This window comes from Pipra filicauda, unplaced genomic scaffold (assembly GCF_003945595.2).
Source record: "Pipra filicauda isolate LSUMZ 115617 unplaced genomic scaffold, ASM394559v2 scaffold70_size2993248_pilon, whole genome shotgun sequence".
In the NCBI taxonomy this organism is placed as follows: Eukaryota; Metazoa; Chordata; class Aves; order Passeriformes; family Pipridae; genus Pipra; species Pipra filicauda.
Genome location: NW_024104876.1, coordinates 1,929,942 through 1,949,623, shown reverse-complemented (window position 1 = coordinate 1,949,623; position 19,682 = coordinate 1,929,942). Strand labels below are relative to the sequence as shown.

Sequence of the window (19,682 nt, the reverse complement as noted above, 5' to 3'; positions counted from 1 at the left end):
GGCAGGCCCCAGATGAGCTGCCTGTCGAGATGCATAATATCCCTTTAGAAGTCATGCAAGATTTAAAAGCGCGCTACGGGCAGAGGTCGCCTGGTCTAATCCTACGTTCAGCAGAGTTATCCAAACGAAGCATGTTTTTCCACTCACCCAAAGATGTTCTTCATTTCTATCCCCATATTGTTTCCTCTACTAATAACACTTTATTTTTTGGTCACTTTGAACCTCGCTGTTCCTGTGAAGGGCTCTAGGAGACCTCAAATCACACCCACTTAGGGTCAGTCCTGTGAGCACAATTTATTACAGTGGAGAGCTCACACGGGAAGAACAAGATCAGCCCAACACTGCAGGACCCACATGGATATTTTACTGACTCCACTGATCTATCCTCTCTCAAGCTACATATATAAATAATGAGAAGCACTAAATGCATATGGCAATAATTTTACTGACCTTTTAACTACAACTAAAGGCAGAGGCTTTCCCAGGAGTATTGTGACATTAGATAAAAGTTCTTAAATCACGTCACTATCTGATTTCCATTATTTAAAGGAAAATTGACAATAGGACTTAATTTCAAATCTTGTTTTGAATTTATAAGAAAACAAAATCAAGACCACGCAGCCTGAATGCATTTACTCCAAAATTGCTACCTAGGGCATTCTGAATTAGCTACAGGAGGAAACCATGAGAAGCAGAAAGACTTTTAGATTACACAACGAAGTTTTAATAGAATACCGATGGGTAGGAAAATGTTATGAAACTTCCCAATGGAAGTAAAGATAGGAACCTCTAGCAAATGGCCCTAAATAAAGTTAAGAGGCATACTTTGAAACTGTGCCTTGCCCCTCAGGAGTCACTTTTTAGGTACACTGGTTAACTTTGGAACTTCTAATACTACATCTTGCCTCTTCCAAAAACTACCTTGCTTCAAAAACGGAACTGAAAATAAAACATATCTCAGCAAGACTTTACTGGTGCTTCAACACAGAGCAATTTACAACCGAAGCACCTATCAACAGCCACCTTCTTCCAGCCAAAAAGGTGACAACTGCCCAAACCCTGCGCTCCAGCCAATCCTGCAGAGCAGTTAATGAGAGGCACCACAGTAGCCAGGCTTCTATATAATCCTATTTTTCACAAGAATGCCTTGCAAGGCTGGCACGTTCAATATTTTTCCTGTGAAGTCTCCCCCTCTCCTAGTCCTCTTGTCTCCCTTCATTCTGCAAGCTGCAGTGGGCTCGGGATGTGCCAGCTTCCTGCAGCTCCAATCGCCCATCTGGGAGCCAAGGTACACTGTCAGGAAACACAAAGAGTATTGGAAGGGGTTAATAAATTCCCTGTGGAGAGTACAAGGACTCACAAACTACTTTTTCACAGCAGCATGAAGTGTTGTACACAAAGTCTGAGTGGCCAGAGGCCAATGGAGCAATTTAACCCTTCCTGGGCCGAGGTGCCCGTGGACACTGACCCAGGGCCACAGAAGCCCTGGGATGTTCATAGGCTTTTCTGCACAATAAGAAGTGGTTGTATTTTCTCACCCACATCTACAAAATTGGAGGAAATGAGCAGTTCCCTCCATGCTGTTTGACAGCTCCTCACCAACATCAACTTGCTCAAATCACTAAGACAGTACTAACATTGGGTTCAATGACTAACAAGGGCAATGCCCAACTATCACAAATCACTGCTAACATAATTTCTACCTTATGTGGGTCCAAAACTCTATGCTAAATATTACCTATTAGCACACACCAACTTCCAACTCCACACAATACTGGAAAGCCATAAGGAAGACAAAAAAAAATCATAATTAACTCTTGTGTACATCATTAATAGCGGGGTGCAGGAAGGCCACAGAAAAAGTAATACCTATAATTTATTTGCTCCTCCCATGTAGCAGCCACTAAACACATACGTGGGGAGCGACACAAGCCCAGCACACGCACGTCTCCAACAGACATTACGTGCAAACCTCCCCATGCCTGTTACCAGAGCCCTGAGAGCTGAACTCCTGCAAACTCTTCTTTTAGTGAAACAGGTTCCTCTATGATTCTTTTCAGAAAAAGAACCTTTCATGGATATTAATTTTGCAATGATTATATTCTAAGCATGCTTTATTCTAGTGCGGAGCACTGAGAGCGCAGGGATACAAAGAAGAGCTACTCTTTATTGACCACTATTTACTCTAGACCTGTTGAAGCCTTAAAAACCCTAATGTTCCCCAAACCATTAGAGACTGAATGTTTAAACTGTGGTACAGCTGTTGTGGGCACTGCTGGCTCGTGTCCAAAAGACCAACTGAAAGGAGAGAGTGTTATGTTCTTCGTTTTAAATGAAGAAGTCTTTTGCAGGCCAAAAAAAAGTGTACTGGAGAAAATGGACTTTAAAAATAAGACCAGTTTATGCAGAAACTGGCCTGCAGCCACGGATTAGCCCCCGAGGGCTTTCTCTCACAGCTCCAGATTGTACTACCAAAGCCCAGAGAACGCAGCCCCACAAGTCTCATGAAAAGCAATCATGGACAGGACATGTTGTATGGCAGGTTTCGAAATGCCCAAGATGGGCTTTAACTACAAAGGCAAGCTAATTAAAATACCGTTAATGTCACCTAGCGCCGAGCACCTCTGTCAGCAGGGGATGAGCATGTGGTCCCTCTCCACAGCCAGTTTGGAGCTGCCCTCCTACGGGAGTAATGCCGGTGCTGGGACAGCCCTGCCCCTGTCCATAGCTCTGCAGCCAAAAGTAGGCAAGATGCTCACCCCTATCTTCTCCTTGCTCCTCCTTCCACAGATGCAGCAGAGGTGGTGTATTGGGGGCAGGTCCTGTTGGCTGGTTGAAGTGCAACCACTTCCCAAGGAATTGCATGAAATACTTGTAGCTGCACTCACACAGCTTTGGCACTTTGCAGTTATTAATTACAACAGATCATTATTTCCTGTTTTTTATGTCATCAATACAGCTCAACTGATTAAATACTTTGCCAAGGGAAGGAACAGTGGGGCTTTGTTTACTGATGACATCCCTGTGGTGGAGGGGGAGACTGTAGAGACCCTCTGGATACAGCTCTGGGTATTCAAGGTTCTCTCTGTTTAAATCCTGATACTTTATGTGTGATCCCACAGCTAAACACTGACATGACTGAAGCCACTCCTTCAGAGAGTTATTATGGTGGAGACAAACACAGGGAAGTAATGGATAAACACTCATTTCCACTGAACTTGGCCACTCGTTCATGCCTGTAACCTCCCCAGTTGCCATTACAGGAAAGGATGCAGGAAATGCCACTCGGCGCTGGGAGATCAGACTTCCCTCTCAGCTGGCAAGTGAAGCCCTGAACTCTGGAGCACGATTAAATGATGTGATTCCTCAGACAAGTTACTTCTCACACAACATCCATCATGTGCTGCTGGTTCACATTTGCTTTGTTTCATAAAGAGGGGCAAGAAAATCATCCCGAGCAGCCAGTACTCAAAATTTCCATGGCAGATTACTAGGGAAGCAGAGGCAGATCCAGCTGTGACCTCTGGGTGCAATAACTCCAGGCATGCTCTGAAGCAAGAAGTTTATTTTGTACAGCACAAATGCCTCTTCTTATATGATCCTAAGTGAAGCAGTGCCGGTCTCACTCAAGAGTCTTGCAGTGCCTTCTGCACAGCTCTCCTCTCCTAAGTATTCCAGAAAGGAAGCCAAGCACTAAGGCAAGTTTCAAGCACAGCAAACTCAAGGTCATTGAATTCCCAAGGAATCTGTGAATTAAGAGAGTTACTGCTGGAGTTCAAGCTTTTGTGAACCATACCAAGTAGCTGTTTAATTAAACAACTGTTCTTCTCCCAATCCTTTCTTGTTTAAGCAAGTAGAAGAGCTTAAAAATTACTTATTCATTTACAGTTTCTCCAAGTAGCCTTTAAAGTATTTCCAGCTTGGCACCAGAAAGAAGAAAACCTGCAAAAATGAATGGGTTTTCAAAACTGGCATCGAGTACCTCGCCTCTGACCCTGAGCTTGACGATCTCATTACCCAAAACTTACACGTGGGAGCAGTCCAAGGCACTTGGGAACTGAGATCCTCCAGTTAGGAAGCAGAGAACTTCCCTCCTCCTGGTCCTGCATTAAACTGAGCTTCATCCTCCTGGTCTGGATGAAGATACAGAAACCAGATAAAACAGAATGTGCCAGTTTAGGATATTTGGATTTAACTGTGCAAACCCTAAGAAAGCTGGATGTGATTGCGAGGTCTTCTTCCAAAAGGTTCTGATTTTGAAAGAAACAAAAACAAATAAAACACTACTAAATATTAACAAATGTTCTGTGCTACGGCTATTAAGAAATCAGAACATCATAGGTGCTAATGACTAATTGTCATTGTGATTGCCTGAGAAATGATTCTCAAAAGCTGCTTCTAGCATAATTTCCAAATTACGAGTTCTGGTGCAAGCTGCTGTGCTGCACAAGGCTCGCCCCTTGCTCAAGGCTTTGACCCATGGGGCAAATGATTCAGCTTTCCCTCCTCAGCCTCTGTCCCAGATCCAAACAAAACCAGGGATACAGTGACTCGCCGCTGATTTGTTCTTTTAAGGGCCAGACTCAGGGATGATGCCAAATTACTTGCCCACCCAATATACTGTCTCAGGATTTCTTTTCCTTGCTGTCAACTCCACACTTTTACTCTGCAGTACAGGCAGAGTACAAGAAAACTTGGTTTTCATTATGAATTTCAACAGGCCCATGAAAGACAGAGCCACAGCCTTGGAAGTCTGTATCTGCTCTTTCTCACGAAAAGTGTTAAGATTCCAGAGGAGCAGCACATGACCCTTGGAGGGTAGTTTCTTGGAGATGATGAGTAGAAAGCTTCTGGCACCCTGGCCAATATTTTTTTGGATGCTAAAAGCAGAGTTACAGGGTTGCAGTCTCCTCTGAGCAGGGACTACAGAAGAGAAGACCCCTCCTGGACTGCTGTGTGATTTTCCACCATGTGTTTTCAAGAAGCAGTAATGTAATCATTTAGAAATACTTCTGTTCATGGAATTCAAAGATTCTTATTTGGGAGCTACTTTCCATATCCAGTGGTTTTGTAGGAGTTGAGAGCCATGATGGATGATGAGCCTCTTTGGTCCACTTGGCAAGGCCACCACAAGCTGCTGCTTTACAAGAAACCCTCTGCTTGGAGAAACTTCAGCTGCAGCCCAGGCATCCACTCACCACCTCAACATCAGAAATCAAGCCAGAGCAGTGCAGCCTCTCTGCCAGACTGCATGGGGACAGCAGTGATCCTGCACCACACCCCAGGTCTCCAGGTCTCTGCCAACACCAGGTTCAGCAGGAAGCCTGGGGGAAGGATTGGCTCCAGTGGGTCTGTCTCCAGGATCCATCCCTTTCAGCCTTGCCCACATGTGCCCACCAGCACAGCTTCCTTCAGCTGCAGGATGTTTCAGGAACCTCCATCCCTGAGGAGGAACGTGGAGCCATGGAGAACATGGAGACAATGTCACAGTAACAGAACTGAAGGACAGGACTGGAACAGTCGCATCAGCGCAAAGCTCTGAATCTCTCTTGAGCCTTCACAGGAGATTACTGTGAATTTAATTACGCAAAGATTCAGCCTCACGATAGCAACTGCAGCAGCTCTTCCCTGCGTGTAAAAAGGTGAGGGTGTATTTTAAAACTCAGACTCATTTTCCGGCTTAAGCAGAACCATTTTAGAAGAGGAGGGACACAGCCCCCTTTTTCATGGCAACAGGCCATGCTTGCTGTTTCTGATTCCTCGAAAAGACTTGGGTCAGGAATATATCTTTTGGAAAGGGGCGAGAGGGGAGCTGGGAATGCTGAATAAAGTCCCCAAGACAAGGCCAACTGCTGAACAGCCTGTGTCAAATCTGCAGCCCTTCAAACCTGTGGTGCCAGGACAGCCTTGAAGTGACAGAGCCTCTTCCACAATGGCATTTATAAATCCATTTGCTTTATGTTTTCCTAATAACTGATGGTAAAAGCGCTTTTTTTTTTTTTTGCCAGTTGCATCAGTATCAGCTAATGAAAATTGACAAAAAATTGGAAATATTTAGGATTTCTAATTTCTCTGCTAGTGAACCCTCCTCTCAGCTGCCACAACAGCTGCTCCGTGGGGGCTGCTGTGTTGTGCCTCTGCCAGGCAAGCAGTTGGAAGAAGGGATGTTGTTTAGGATTCACTCTTGAAACCTTAGCCCTTTCCAAACTGGTGGTGGCCTGTCCCTAGGAGGTGGCAGCTGCACACCACTTCTTGCTGGCGAGGGTATCTGAAACACAGAGCAAGCCAGCACTTAAATACACTCTGAGAGTGGGCTCATTCTGCCTACTTGGCCTCGCTGGATCAACACTCAGCTCTGTTTGTGTCTCACTGGTGACACCTGGTTTGGCACAGCACAAGGGATAAGGTGATGGTGAATTTCTGCAGTGTCAACTGGATGGCACAGCCATCTCTCCTCCATGCTTGGATTTCAATGAGTGCTCCAACATGGTGCTCTCTAACTGCTTTTTCCAGGGTCATGCTGAAGACATCCTTTGTTGGCCATTGCTGAAGGCTGCTCTGCTCCCAGCAGGAGGGGATTTGGCAGCATGAGGCAAGGCTGGGTTTCCTGCCCAGGTCCAGCCTCAGCAGGACACCCCTCCCAAGGCACCCAGCAAGGAAATGGGAACTTACTCCATGATCCTCTGGCTGGTTCTCCTAAATCAAGCTGGATTTAAAAGTATATCTATCTCCTTTTATTCCCGTTGGTAGGAAATCAGAACAAGCTATGGAGTTCCTCACAAACTCCCACAGAGCTGGTGCCCAACAGTTTGTGACGCAGGCAGATGGTTTTCCGCCTCCTCTCTCGCCAGCCCGCGAGCTCAGAGCGCTTCTTCATCTTCCAAATGGTTTTTCAGCCAGAGCCACCATTTCTGGAGCTGGTTTGAATACTGTCTCCAAGGGCCTGGATTCAATCACCAGCTCCTTTCACACGGGCAGCAGTGCAGGATGACAGCTTCCAGGGCTCACCAAAGCTGCACAGCATTGTTCTAAAGTGTGGGGATTAACCGCGTGCACTTTTTTTCTTTTTTCACCAAAAGAATTGTTTAGTAATTGCTCAGAGGAGGGGAGGGAAATAAAGTCACAAACCCTTGTTTTATGTGGAGAAGCCACATGTTTCAGTCAGCCCACGAGGGTCCACAGCTGAGCTCTGGCCCGGGGATAACAGAGCTGTAGAAGGCAGTGATGGTAACGAGCACTGTGCGGTAACACAGACGGAATTTCCACAGCGAGATGCCACGATTGCGAAAGCGTTTCCCCGGTGCTTGTGTCACTACCACGCAGGACTTCAAGCCTGCCTGCTATCCTGAGGTTAAAAGCAAAACCTGCCCTTTGTCTCATCACTGGAAAACATATGTACATCATCCCAGCGTAGACGTGGCACTGCCAAAACCATTCCATGACAAGGTCTCTGCCTCGCAGAGTTCTGCCATCTAAATGATGTGCAATACACAGTAGTTCAGTGATAAAAGATACAGCTCCTTGATCAATGAAGGATCAGCTGTGGAGGTTTGCCCTGTGCTGATTATCAGAGGGATGATAATCTCTTAAGAATCTGACTTTCATGCCCTGTAAGCCAAAATTCCCATAAATTGTGCATTAATAGCTTTAACTATTAAAGTTATTAAACTTATTAAAGTTATTAACTATTAAAGCTGAAGCACAAGGGATAATATATTTAAAATTAGGCAATTTTTAATGAGAAAGTAGTGATTTACTAATGCAAACCAGAGCCTCACTTGGATAGGGTTGGCAGGGTGGGTGCAGATTCAACACCCCAGAAAGAAGAGAAAAGTGGTGAAAGAAGGGAAAAGGGATGAAAGAAGGGAAAAGCACGGCTGCACGTGCACAGGACCAGCCCGTTCCTCTGCAGTTTCATATATACTCCGAACCAGAAGAAAGGCAACAACTTTCTAGGCAGCCACAGTTTTTATTGTCCTCCTGTCAGTGGAACAACTTTCTCATTATTAAAACGAGCTGTCAGGCAGACTGGCATTTCCCTCCTTGCCGTGTCCAAGTCAGCCCGTTCGTTCAAATATGGTTAAAGATTTCACATAGTGTTGCTGGCTAACTGTATATGGTCTGAGGTTTTCTGGAAGTTTGCTGTCTGGCACAGTTTGGAAAAGTAACAAGCAGAGTTACTCTGCAGTGCTCTGTAACCAAGTGCCTCTTGCATTACACACCGTCTGTCAGAGCGAGGGATTCACCTCCACATGGGTGTTTAAGCCTTGCTGATGTTCACTATCCATCATCCAGCTCTGATAAAAAGAATATTTAGCTGCTGCTTTTGTAATGCTCTAAATTAAAACAGGAGATGTGGATCCTGATAAATGCAGTTATGCTGAATGTAAATGCATTAGCCACTAGAAATGGAAAGGAAAAAAACCCCACTGCCTCAAACACTCCCCAGCCTGGGGAAGGATTTGCTACTCACACAACACACTGAACTCTCTTCTGAACATTAGCCATACATACAAGGAGTTTTTCGGTCCTTTAGTAGGGTTTTTTTTGTTCCTCTGCTTCCAACCTGGAGGACACTTCATTCTGCTGGCTGCAACCAAGCTGCTGCAGGTGCAGTTTTGGGAGAGTGGACCTGGCTCCAAAACTTGTGCCTGTTACCTGCAGCCACTGTGGCTTGGTCCCTCCATCCCTCAGCTGCCAGACTGCAAGCTGAGTGTTTCCTTTCCCTCTCCCTTGACCATTGCAGCCCTTCCAGATTTGTAAACCAGGCTTCTTGAAGGAATTTATCATTTTCATTTGTGCCTTTCCCATACCCCATTGACACTTTTCACTCATCTGGGAGACAGGGGCAATGGGAGATCTTTTAGGTGGGTTTGCTGGCTGGGTCAAGGTCCTGTTGCTTCAGGAAACCTTGTGGGTGCTCAGTGCTGCTGAGCACAATGGAAAATGGCAGGGAGGGAGGAAAAGCCATTGCTGAGAAAGCAGAAGAGCTTTAGCCAACAGATGGGGAAGGCCAGCGGAGTTTGCAGCTTCCTTCACCAGACAGCAATGCCTTGTCTTCTTATGACCCATTTTTAGTTGCTGATCAAGAACATATCAGGGATTTGACTCATGAATAGCAAACGACTTGTGCTGGGTTTGCCAAAAAGCCTTCTCCTTGCTGCAGGAAGGCTGGGCTGCTTTGAAGTAGCTCCTGAACCAAGACAATTTACAGCCTGACAGCTTAAAGCTGCATTGAAACGGGCACTCGTGTCCTCGGGGTGTTATAAATTGCCGTGGTTCAGAGGCAGGCGAGCACCGGCCCGGGAGGGCAGGGTGCATGGATGGGGACTGTGTTCCTCTGCTGTCCCACAAAGGCACATCCACGAGGGAGCCAGAGCCCTTCAATGGGGCTTTCAGAGGGACACACAGGACTACTTTCTGCTGCATTTTCCTCAGTACTCTTCTGAGATATACTTGTGTCATCTGAACTGCAGGTTGTTCCCGAGCTCAGTGCGGTTTTGAGCTGGAGCTAATAAGGGTTCTGACATGCACCCCATGAACAAATAGGTGCTCCCAACTCACAGTCGGCAGCAGGCTTGGAAAGCACTACCGAGAGCAAATTTTGGGAACAGGCTCAGCTGGAGGCAGAGGGATCCACTGATGACTCAGCCCTGGGGGCTGCACCTTGTGTCAGAAAACAAAGTGGGCACTGACACACCATTTGAGTCTTAAAATAGCAGCACTGTTCAACACAACTCATCTAGCAGGGAGGCACCCCGAGAACTCAGGGTGGGAGGAAGGCTCTCGCTTCACTCAAGGACGTGTGTCAAGGACATCTGTCAGTCATCACTCTATAGCAACAACCTGATTTGGGATGCCCAATCCGGCATTAACAGGATTCTTCTCTACAGCCTACAGAAAGCTTTGCATGTACCCCAGGATTCTCACCCTCACTTCATGGCTGTTGGGGGTTTTTCCCATCAAAGGTCCAACAGGACAGTGTGCAGGCTGCTGGACTGTGCTTTTCATCAAGCCCTGCCTCTGCTGCCTTTGCCTTGTCTTGATGTGAACGCCAAAGTCAAATACAATCCATCCACCCAAAACAGATGTTAGAAACCTGTCTGTCTCTCTTCAGCTGTCCTCTGAGGTCTGGCCTCCTGTCAAATGCCTGAGGGGATAGTTTTCTTTTTCATTTTTAAGGCAATGATAATATGTTCAAAGGCACTTTTTTTTCTGTTCGGAGAAGACAAATCTACACCAGGTCCAGAAGCGCTTCAATACACACCAGCAAAAAACAAATCTCTGTCTCTGAGAGAAGTCTGACTTCTTGACTTGCAAAATAATTGTTTCCTCCCTTCACAGAAATTTTTTACAGCTAATTCAGTAGTGCCACAGGAACACAGGCGACAAATTTAGCCAAATCTGTTCAGCGTGCCATCTTTTTATTCAGCATACTGTCAGAAGAGAACTTTTATTTTCCCCTCTGGAATGACATTTGTTTCTACAGGTCTTTAAGCCAGAATAATACAGAGCTGATCTCCTGTTCTCCATGGAAACAGTGCATCGTTGGATATTTCCCACAGATAAAAAAAAGAGAGGAGCAAAGACAGAGGGAGAGTAGAAGGGAAAAGACACAAGGACGGATCAGAACAGAAGAGGTGAACTTACAGTAGGGCTGTGTTGTCTTAGAGTGCTTTTAAGTAAGCAGCTCTTTTTGGGTACTGTGTGTCCTAAAAAAACCCCAACACGTAACAGCAGCCTGTGTTGCGCAAAGATGAAAGATGGAAAGCATTATGCTAACCTGAAAACGTGGCCCAGGGGCCTGGTGCATCACTGACTGTTTAGTATTAGAATTACCCAGAAAAGCACCAAAAAATGCATTGCAGGATATTGAAGAAATCTATATCCGGATATTAAAACTGGTGTTTGGTAAGAACTGCGAGGAGTGACGATCACAACACGGGCAGACCATGGGCTTAATGAAGCCTAGGAAAGAAAGCACCGTGACTGATTTGAAGCACGTTAAATCACATACAAACCCCACTAAATCCATCAACTCACAAGGGTACTTCTTCGCCTCACTTCGGAGGGGTGAGGAGACAAACACATGTGATTTACACAACATGCTGCACTGCTCACTGCTTTACGCTGATTTTCAACAGAAGTACTGCCTGTTCTTGAGGGCTGGGATTTCACACTCAGAGGATTTCTAAGAAAAAGGTTTTACTGCTGGGACTGAAGGCCCAGCACACCCGGGGCCTGCCTGCTGCTGCCCTCCCATTATGCAAATCCCCGTCCTCTGACACAGGATGAGTGTCCTGTGGGTTCTGTGACCCACTGGTGGGGTAACAGCGTCATCCTAGCAGATGTAGAATGTTATCTGCAACGAGCTAAGAAGTAGGTCAAAGCCTTCCCTATCATGAAAGTCCAGCTCCCTGGGCTTCTTGCAGGTTGGATTTTTTCCGTGGTGTGGCCCTCCTGTCCACTTTGAATGGGAGAGAAACCACCCAACCCATTAAATGTCAGCCTCTCCAGTTTGTCAAAGGCGTAAAGTAAAGAGAAAGCAAAACAACCCCACAACATCAAAAAATGCACATCAAAACCTAACCCTATCCACAACACCCTTCTCCTCTTCACCCTTCAGACAACTCCCACTGGTACCGAGACTGGAAACTGTCTTGAAGGGACATTTACCTGAGCTGGTCTGCCCTGCTCTGGTTTTGCTTTGTGTGCCACAGGGGAGCAACTAGACAGGGATCAGGTGGCTCATGGGCATGAGAAGGTGTGTGGTAACAGGAGCTGATGGCTCGCTCGAGGTGCCAGCTGGAGCTTTCTGAGCTGCAGGGGATCATACAGTTCTGCCATGTTACATAAGTTCTAGCCCATAAATTTCCTTACAGGAAAAGAGATGTACTGAAGACTGGAAAAGAGTAGAAGACAGTATGGGGTCATAGTTTATGGGAGTGGTTGAGAGCACTGCTAATAATTTGTGCCCTGAGTGTTGCAAAATGCCAGAAAGAGTGAACTGTGTGAACTCACCACAATGCAGGCTTGTAAGAGATGCACTAATTCATGTCACTGCTGAATCATACCAAACCCTAATGTCAAATACACTCCAAATCCACTGGTAAGTTAGCCAGCTCTAGATTCAGCTTCTTTCTTCACTTCCAAGTTACAGAAACCATTACCCTGACATAATGGTTTGGGTTTTAATAGCATGAATCTTTTGGCCATAACCATGAAGAAAAAACAAAATAATAATAATCTGTAAGCCTCCGTGGCAAACACAAGAATGTAATCTTGATTCTCTTGCCCACTAAATAATTATGCTTAGCTCAGGCTAAAATAAAAGTCTAAGTTTTGCTTTCTGTTATTAAAAATACAAGGAAGAGATCAAACTGTCCATATAAATGGAATTATAAAACCAAGCCATATATAACCCAGACCAAAGTATGTAATCAGAACATAACAAATGGAGTTTAATACTCAGAGGAAACCACAGCTCTGGAAGACATTTAAAGGAATATTTCCATTTTCCTAGGTACTATATCAGGTTCTTGGCCAGACATTTCTGATTGCACTGTACTAAAAATATAGCCCCAGTTTCAGAAGACAAAAATTTTCGAAGCATGACGAAATGTGAAAGGTAATTGCAACGCACCGCTGAGCTATTTTATTACATTATCTAACATCTTTAAAGAGTAGATTAGCTCACAGTGCAAACATTCTGGTTTCCCTGATGTTTGAGTGCTGGCATCGACACAAGCAGCAGGAACAGCCGTGCCTGAGGACGGGGGAGTGGTGCTAGTGAGCTTCTGGAGCAGCTTCCCTCGGCACAACGGGCAACGCTTTCCATCCAAGAACTACGTGGAAGAGCTACAGCCCCTGTGTAAAGGCAGTCCAGGAAGATGCTGGGAGAGGTGTGATGCCTTGCCAAGCCCTCCTCAGCAAAACTGAAATAGCCAAACGTTTATCAGCACTGTGTGGGTCTCACTGCTGACATAAAACCAGGGGGAGCTGGGATGAAAAGCTGCCGAGGGCCTGCAGGAGCCCACAGCCCACAGAGCACTCACTGGTGGTCGGGAGCTGCCTTCATCTAACCATGACTTCTTATCTTCCCAGAAAGACAGGGCACAGTTCTGATGTGGCAATATCTTAAGAACTAATATTGACCCAAATTAGAGATACTCAACTCTTACCAAAAGTGAAAAAAGCACAGTTAGAAACAGCAGCTGTGGGGAAAACAGCAACAAATAATTCACTCCAGTGGATTTGTGCTACACAAATCCCTGTTTACCTAGGAAATCCTTATTTACAATGGTTGCAATTGCATTTTCCTTCTGCTCCCTTTGCGCTCCACCTGTTCCAACAAGGAGTGGGGGGAGCCCTCCCGCAGTACCTTCATTATTTCCCCCCCTCTTCTTTCTCTGGCTGGTCAGTCCAAGAAATAGTTCCAGTTATGGGACAAAAAGCAACGAGAAAGAATAATCACTAACCAAACTTTGCTTCCTTCATGCAGCCAGGCTCAAAAATTAACTGTTCCCCTCCTTCAGCACAGGGAAAACCTCTAGGGAAACAGCATGCAGGTGGATCCAGCATGGCATGGGATGCAGGGAATAAGCAAACGTCTCTCAAGGAAGGAATACAGAGGAGAAACATCAAGGCCTTTAGTTAAAAGTAGACAGTAGCTGTATGTTGCCACCATCTAGTATATGACATTGCAGTTTATTGCTCCATAAAAGTCAGTTTTAAGTTCAGTTTGAATCCTGAAAACTGTCTGCAAGCAGCAATTTAAATGCAGGGTTTCAAACGTGACGTTACAAAACTGAAGAGTCATTTTAGACAAGATTGAATAAATTGTAGTTTGAATGTTGTTTTTCTAAAACATGTACATTCTGCCATAAAAACTAGTGAGAGAAACTACAGCCAGAATATGAGGTGTCAATGGTCAAGCATATCCTCATTAGAGGGTGGCCAAGTGATATTTATTTAAAGTGTTACGCACTGTGAATTAAACATTTATATTGTATCACCCAGTAAAATATCTGAACCTCATTCTGGCAGCTGTGCAAATTCTACCCCGACTGCACTGACGACTGACTGTACTTCCTTTGACTTTCATGCAGTCTCTCTTCTCGTTTTAAGAGAAAAACCTAAAAATCAAGAATGCCAAAAATGCAAACATTCCTGTATCACCCCACGGTATGCAAAAGGAGGACGAAAGCAGATCACCCCTCAAGACATTGTGTTTATTAAGGTCGCAGATGGAATTACAGCATGATAATTAAAGTCCTTGAAGACTTGGCAACCTCACCCTGTGACTCTTCTAAAAGATCTGGGAACACAGACCTTCCGCTGCCGGGTCGGTGGCCTAAACAGGGACCATATTAAACAAAATCTTGGAGATCTGACCATCAGTTCCTTTCCCCTCTAAGGAGAGAATGAGCCTCACAGATTTTGGCTCAATCACCCCTGCAGATCCTCCTGCCCAAGGTGGCTAAAGCTGGAGATGACAGTCCACAAGAAACTCATCTCAGCCTGCTATTAATATTTCCCCAGTCTGAAAAGTGTTTTGGCATGGTTTTAACAGGACTGCAAGATTTATTCCATTCCAAATGCTCTTTGGACCACACGGCAGAGCAGTGCTGCTGTGTGTCACTGTTCCACTGACTCAGCACTTGAAATGTGCCACTTTTTCTACCTCAGAACAGGACCGGAGAGCAGAATCAGCCTCTGCAACTGAGGGACCGCAAAGGCATATGGAAAAATACAAGAACTCTAAAACCAGCAGAAACAGGGGCTATTGACACCGACTTCTCTTGGGCAAAGCACATTCAAAAGGCACGTTCTGACAGACAAACATTTACTTCAGCACCTGGCGCACAAAAGAATTGTCACCACAGTACTGCCCATTGGAGGGTTTACTATGAAGAAGGAGTAACGGGGTGGGAAAGCCATTTACAAAGGGTAGTCCCAATCTGAACACTAGGTGTGGGCAGTTACTATCTGACAATATGGAAATAGGCCTCCATTATTGATTTGAAGGTGCAACGAGATCCAAGAGCTGAAAACAGGGGCACCACACTGTCAGAGTGGCTGAACTTTCGAACAGTTTCGCCAAAAATGGAGAAAGTGGGCAAGATAATACACTACTGCCCAACTATTCTGACTTAAAAATTAGATTTAAAACCTTTTTTTGGAGAAAATATACTTTCAATACAGTTTCTGGGAGTTGTTGCACAGAGCATCCCCCTTGCATAGATGCGACCATCCCATCTGGACCAGAAACACTGAATTCTCTTTATAAGTCATTACTTTATAATTGCCTTTATCTCCACTTGTTCCCACCACTACAGCCCTGTATTAATGAACTTTTATTTGAGAGCTTCAGAAACTGTCCACCAGGATCAGGGAAGATTTGGTGTTGTTAAATGTATTTGTGGTAGCAAAAGATTCAGGAGGAGGAGATCAGAGGGGCACATGGGGGCTTTGCTCTGAGAAGCTTCTGAGCCTCTCTCACCAGATCAAGTCCCATGTAAGATACAGACTTTTTTTTTAAGAGGTTTGGCTAGTTACTATGCTGAAGGTCACTGCTGGTCAGCAGAGCTGGTGTCAGGAATAATTCCCATGCAGGACAGATGGGAGACTAAATCCTTCCCCCAGAGCCTCTCCTGCTGCAATGTGGGATATGCCTCTCTCTTAGGACCACTTAAGTATCTCTCACCTAATCAATCATTGTCTGTGGAGACAATCAGGAATTAACCTCTCTCTTTGTCTCTCCAGAGCAAAATTGGATTAGGCTGAAATTCTTGAGTTAATACAGACATACCTGGGTGAAACTTAACAGCCTGTGATGCACATGAGATCAAGCGAGCAAAGTCCAGGAGGGGACATGAACTAAGTGCTCTACAAGCTACAACTCTCAATGAAAACATCACCTGCTTTTCCAATCGCTTACGCTCCGGGCAGGAAAAGTGGATTCAGAGCTGTGGCTCCGATTGAGATCCACGGATCTGTCCCAGCTGCAGTGTTGCTCTGCCTCCCTCCTGGCCGTGGGGAACACGGCACAGCGGTGCCAACTGCAAGCATCCAATTTCCTACCGAGGAATGGCGCGGCGGCCGCCAGCTCCGGGCACCGCCGTGCCCCGCACCTCGTGGAAAAGCCACTGCCAAACAGTGCGCTGAGCCAGGCACCAAACGCTGCCAGGAATCAGCCACTGCAGTCACAGTCTCCCCATCAACGTGGACAGGAGACTCCCATGAACCCGCCAGGACACAATATTCCTCCAGACACCGGCAAATCCAGTGGCGCATTTTACGCCGCTTCGGTAATGACACTGGTTTGGAGAGAGCCAAGCCTCAGCCCCGAAGGATAAGTACTGGAGAGCAGGAACTCCAAGTTAAACTGTGGGCACAAAAAGTGACTTGGGATTAAGCAGCGTTTTGCTTTGCTTAGACTATTATCCTGGGTGGAGCTCAGCAGCTGGGCCAGATATCCCTGAAAGGCACTTTGCCGTGCAGTACAGCTGGATCCTCCAAGTTCTGTCGGCGCTGGAGACGAAAAAACTCCTAGTTTAATTCTAAAAGAGCAGTGGAGAGGGAATGCTGACTCAGGATTTTAGTTTTTTCTCCCTATGCCCCACCACATCCCAGCAGTGCTAGAAAGGTGCTGTGTTCCCACACCCACAGCAAGAGGATAAGGAACAAGTAATTTTTTTTGGGCTCAGTGAGACATTCAAGTAGAATCTGTGTCGGTGCAATGCTCCAAACCTCACCAAGTTGTCATTAAAATGCAGCCTGATTTGTGTCCAGAGAAAAACCAGTATTCCCTACCAACTTTTCCCCCTCTTGGAAGGCCTGCCAGGAGCGCACGATGCGTGAGCTGTGCTGAGATATGGGGAAGCTCAGCAGACAGTGGGATGAGCCTCACTAAATGAGAAGCAGCAGGTTCGGAACCGGGGGGAAGGGAAAGGAAGGGATGAGAGAAGGAAGCAGATTACTGGCTGTGGCCGAGGCTACACTCATTACATGGAAAGGACATGAAAGGCTTTACTTAAAGTGCCAACGTCAGTTCAATGTATTTATAAGGATTCAAACAAGTCCCACCGGTGCAGAACAGCCCGAAGGAGCTTTGCGTTAGTGTAATTTAACGGCTCTTTGTTCACTGAAGTCAAAAAGCAGTGGATTTTGGAGAGTCCCTGGCCAGGCCCTGCACAGCTTCCAGGACTAAAACAGTCATTGCTGGAGAGTGCACTGAACTATGGTGGGGCAGCTTGAATTAAAGGGCATTGTAAAATAAATCCTCTGATAAGGGCAATTAATGCTATCCTAATTATGTCTTTTCCCATACTCCCCACTATTCATGCTGGCTGCCACGAAGGCAACTCCTCCTCCCAGGCAAAAATAAGAAGCTACAAGCGAGGTGGGGACTTTAAAAACACACTTTTGCCAATTTCTTTTCAATCCAGCGTACTGAATACAAGATATAAAAAACCACCCTGCAGCCTTTTGTTCTGGGATGTATTTCTATTATTGGCAAACCCATTAAGCTTGAGGTTTTCTTATTTTATCTTTGCTTTCAGTTTTTTGGGGTGGGATTTTTTTTATTTTCTTTTTTTTGGTAATCAAAATGGCAATAGTTTATTATATGCTTTGAGGTTTCCTGCACACAAAAAGAAAAAAAGGCTGTGCTACTATTCCTGTCTCTAATTCATCCCTTTTGCTTGCTCTGCTGTGGGCAAGACTTCAAATCATAACCAGCAATTTTGTCTGCCTCCTACTTACCAAAAATTACTGCTGCACCCACTGGTGATTCACAGACACACATGCACACACGTTTGGTACCAGGACATCCATATGAACCAGCAGATGCCTGGCAGCTCTAACTTTTGTTCATTAAAAAATGAAAGCAAGCCAGGCTAAAAAGTCTCCCTGACAAGCTAGTGGAAAACACACATGTGTTTTCAAAGGAGTTTTAGGCTGATTAGTTGGAATAATATTTTCAAACCAAGAGGATGATATTGGAGCACTATACATCCTTGAGATACGTTATGTGAAATGTATCATTCTTTGTCCGAATGGATGTTTTCAAAGGCAATATCTGGTTATTTCTAAGAAAGATATGGAAAGGGAGAGAAACTCCTCCTGCATCAGTGTATTTAAACAGAACTCCAGCTCCAGTCACCAGGATGTTCCTCAACCTGTCTAGGAGACCACCCTCCAGTAAGGCATGGCTCAACATCCTCCTCAAACACGCTGAGGCGCTGCCCAACACCGAGCTGTATCTCCATCTTCCACACAGTATCTGCAGAAGAACACGCTCATGTGCATCCCCAGAACAATAGAGAAATTAATGAAGATGACTGCAATTCACAGAGCCTTGTGTCTGCAGCAGTGGAAAGGTCAAACAAATTAAGGCTCTGAATTCTGGGCAGAGATCTCAAGCTGGCTCTCTAACATTTGCAACACAAGGGAATAATTAGAAAACATCCATCAGCTCCATTTCCGTTGGAAAGCCCATTACTGTTAACATGGTGATGAGCTGTCCTCTGCATAGCGAGATCTGCTGTCAGATTATGGTCAATTACTTCTCCTCAAGTATTTCAACTCCCAAACAGAGACTTTAACTTCCTTCAGCTCTCAGATCTCAGACCCGCCGACCACACACAATACCCCTCGCAGAAAGAGCATCGAAAACCCCGCCGAGCCAGTGGACAGGCTGAGCCCCTGCAGGAAACCACTGCAGCTCCGAGGGACAGCAAGGAGGGGGAAATGGTCCCTGCATTAAAAAAAAAAAAAATCTCTAGGTGCTTTAAAAAATAATAAAAGGCTCGCAGGTTTTCCACGCTGAACAAACAAACCCCACACCACCTCCCTCCTCTAGCTGTGAAGTCATATTCCAGCACTTAGTCCTCTTTTACAAGGAAGCATCCAGCTGAGCCCAGAGGATGTTTTTGGACTGGGGGACAGGAGAAATGCAGGACACTGCAGTTTCAAAAGCACATTTTATATGAGCTGTTCCATGTGAGAGTTTGCACACCCAAACGCTTCACTCCCCACAGAGCTGGCACAAACTTATTTTTAGCAGACCAAACCAACCTGTCCCCGCTGGGATGAAGAAGGCTGCTCAGAAGAGATCTGCTAGTTTGGCTCTGCCTTGGAACTCCAGACTTTTTTACCTCACAGCTGAGGAGGAGACTGCCAGTTTCTGGAAATCTGGGTAGGGATCCATAAACCTGTGCAACGTCCCCAGTGACACTGTGAGAACAGTGCCAGGAAAGATTTCATGGAGGAGCCTCAGCAAAGGATCCCTTGCCTGCCACCTTGTTGTGCTGGTTTGGGCTGGGATAGAGTTAGTTTATAGGGGGCTGTATTTTGGATCTGTGCTGAGCACAGTGTTGGTAACACGGGGATGTTCCGGTTACTGAGGAGCAGAGCTTAGAGAGTCAAGGACTGTTCTGCTCCTCATTCCACCCTCGAGGAGGCTGGGGGGGCACGAGGAGTTGGGAAGGGACACAGCTGGGCCAGCTGACCCCAGCTGACCCAAGGGATATTCCAGACCATATGGCATCATGCTTGAGCACACAGAGCTGGGGGAAGGAGGAGGATGAGGGGACTTTTGGAGTGTTGGCATTTGTCTGCCCAAGTCACTGTTAGGCACGATGGAGCCTGGCTTTCCTGGGGATGGCTGAACACCTGCC

At 45.8% G+C, this 19,682-nt stretch overlaps 1 protein-coding gene and 1 long non-coding RNA gene across 2 annotated transcripts in view; both read right to left on the bottom strand.

Annotated features, from left to right (window-relative positions):
* Window positions 1–19,682, bottom strand: part of CHSY1 (chondroitin sulfate synthase 1) — a 76,457-nt gene that overhangs the window by 4,382 nt on the left and 52,393 nt on the right. The gene's annotated exons all lie outside the window — the stretch shown is intronic.
* Window positions 3,317–5,422, bottom strand: LOC120324802. Its single transcript, XR_005566404.1, has 3 exons — window positions 5,199–5,422; window positions 4,029–4,133; window positions 3,317–3,746 (listed from the first exon to the last, which is right to left on the bottom strand). It is a non-coding gene; the product is annotated as an uncharacterized LOC120324802 (long non-coding RNA).